Raw genomic sequence first — 2,500 nt, 5'->3', positions numbered from 1 at the left:
AGGCAGCACCGTCCCTGCTATACGAAAGCCCCATCCAGCCCTGTGCCACCCGGGGGGTTCCAGGGTGCTGAGATGGCTGACATTTTGCTCCGCTCACGACGGTCGCCGCGGCACACAAGAACAGCCCAAAAACAGGCCAAAACAGCCCAAAAACGGGCCAAAACTGGCCATTTTTGGCTGCGCGAGCGAGCAGCGAGCGGCGGACAGCGAGCGAAGCGAGAGGCAGCACCGTCCCTGCTATACGAAAGCCCCATCCAGCCCTGTGCCACCCGGGGGGTTCCAGGGTGCTGAGATGGCTGACGTTTTGCTCCGCTCACGACGGTCGCCGCGGCACGCAAGAACAGGCCAAAAACTGGCCAAAACAGCCCAAAAACGGGCCAAAACTGGCCATTTTTTGCTGCGCGAGCGAGCGGAGAGCGGCGAACAGCGAGCGAAGCGCGAGGCAGCACCGTCCCTGCTATACGAAAGCCCCATCCAGCCCTGTGCCACCCGGGGGGTTCCAGGGTGCTGAGATGGCTGACATTTTGCTCCGCTCACGACGGTCACCGCGCCACACAAGAACAGCCCAAAAACAGGCCAAAACAGCCCAAAAACGGGCCAAAACTGGCCATTTTTGGCTGCGCGAGCGAGCGGCGAGCGGCGAACAGCGAGCGAAGCGAGAGGCAGCACCGTCCCTGCTATACGAAAGCCCCATCCAGCCCTGTGCCACCCGGGGGGTTCCAGGGTGCTGAGATGGCTGACGTTTTGCTCCGCTCACGACGGTCACCGCACCACGCAAGAACAGGCCAAAAACTGGCCAAAACAGCCCAAAAACGGGCCAAAACTGGCCATTTTTGGCTGCGCGAGCGAGCGGCGAGCGGCGAACAGCGAGCGAAGCGAGAGGCAGCACCGTCCCTGCTATACGAAAGCCCCATCCAGCCCTGTGCCACCCGGGGGGTTCCAGGGTGCTGAGATGGCTGACGTTTTGCTCCGCTCTCGACGGTCACCGCGCAATGAAACGGGCCAAAACTGGCCATTTTTGGCTGCGCGAGCGGCGAGCGGCGGACAGCGAGCGAAGCGAGAGGCAGCACCGTCCCTGCTATACGAAAGCCCCATCCAGCCCTGTGCCACCCGGGGGGTTCCAGGGTGCTGAGATGGCTGACGTTTTGCTCCGCTCTCGACGGTCACCGCGCAATGCAAGAACAGGCCAAAAACTGGCCAAAACGGCCCAAAAACGGGCCAAAACTGGCCATTTTTGGCTGCGCGAGCGAGCGGCGAGCGGCGGACAGCGAGCGAAGCGAGAGGCAGCACCGTCCCTGCTATACGAAAGCCCCATCCAGCCCTGTGCCACCCGGGGGGTTCCAGGGTGCTGAGATGGCTGACGTTTTGCTCCGCTCTCGACGGTCACCGCGCAATGCAAGAACAGGCCAAAAACTGGCCAAAACGGCCCAAAAACGGGCCAAAACTGGCCATTTTTGGCTGCACGAGCGAGCGGCGAGCGGCGGACAGCGAGCGAAGCGAGAGGCAGCACCGTCCCTGCTATACGAAAGCCCCATCCAGCCCTGTGCCACCCGGGGGGTTCCAGGGTGCTGAGATGGCTGACGTTTTGCTCCGCTCTCGACGGTCACCGCGCAATGCAAGAACAGGCCAAAAACTGGCCAAAACGGCCCAAAAACGGGCCAAAACTGGCCATTTTTGGCTGCACGAGCGAGCGGCGAGCGGCGGACAGCGAGCGAAGCGAGAGGCAGCACCGTCCCTGCTATACGAAAGCCCCATCCAGCCCTGTGCCACCCGGGGGGTTCCAGGGTGCTGAGATGGCTGACGTTTTGCTCCGCTCTCGACGGTCACCGCGCAATGCAAGAACAGGCCAAAAACTGGCCAAAACGGCCCAAAAACGGGCCAAAACTGGCCATTTTTGGCTGCACGAGCGAGCGGCGAGCGGCGGACAGCGAGCGAAGCGAGAGGCAGCACCGTCCCTGCTATACGAAAGCCCCATCCAGCCCTGTGCCACCCGGGGGGTTCCAGGGTGCTGAGATGGCTGACGTTTTGCTCCGCTCTCGACGGTCACCGCGCAATGCAAGAACAGGCCAAAAACTGGCCAAAACGGCCCAAAAACGGGCCAAAACTGGCCATTTTTGGCTGCACGAGCGAGCGGCGAGCGGCGGACAGCGAGCGAAGCGAGAGGCAGCACCGTCCCTGCTATACGAAAGCCCCATCCAGCCCTGTGCCACCCGGGGGGTTCCAGGGTGCTGAGATGGCTGACGTTTTGCTCCGCTCTCGACGGTCACCGCGCAATGCAAGAACAGGCCAAAAACTGGCCAAAACGGCCCAAAAACGGGCCAAAACTGGCCATTTTTGGCTGCGCGAGCGAGCGGCGAGCGGCGGACAGCGAGCGAAGCGAGAGGCAGCACCGTCCCTGCTATATACGAAAGCCCCATCCAGCCCTGTGCCACCCGGGGGGTTCCAGGGTGCTGAGATGGCTGACGTTTTGCTCCGCTCACGACGGTCACCGCACCACGCA

Source organism: Musa acuminata, unplaced genomic scaffold (genome assembly GCF_036884655.1).
Source record: "Musa acuminata AAA Group cultivar baxijiao unplaced genomic scaffold, Cavendish_Baxijiao_AAA HiC_scaffold_195, whole genome shotgun sequence".
Taxonomy (NCBI): domain Eukaryota; kingdom Viridiplantae; phylum Streptophyta; class Magnoliopsida; order Zingiberales; family Musaceae; genus Musa; species Musa acuminata.
The sequence above is the reverse complement of the archived record's forward strand: the minus strand, read 5'-3'. Positions refer to the sequence as shown.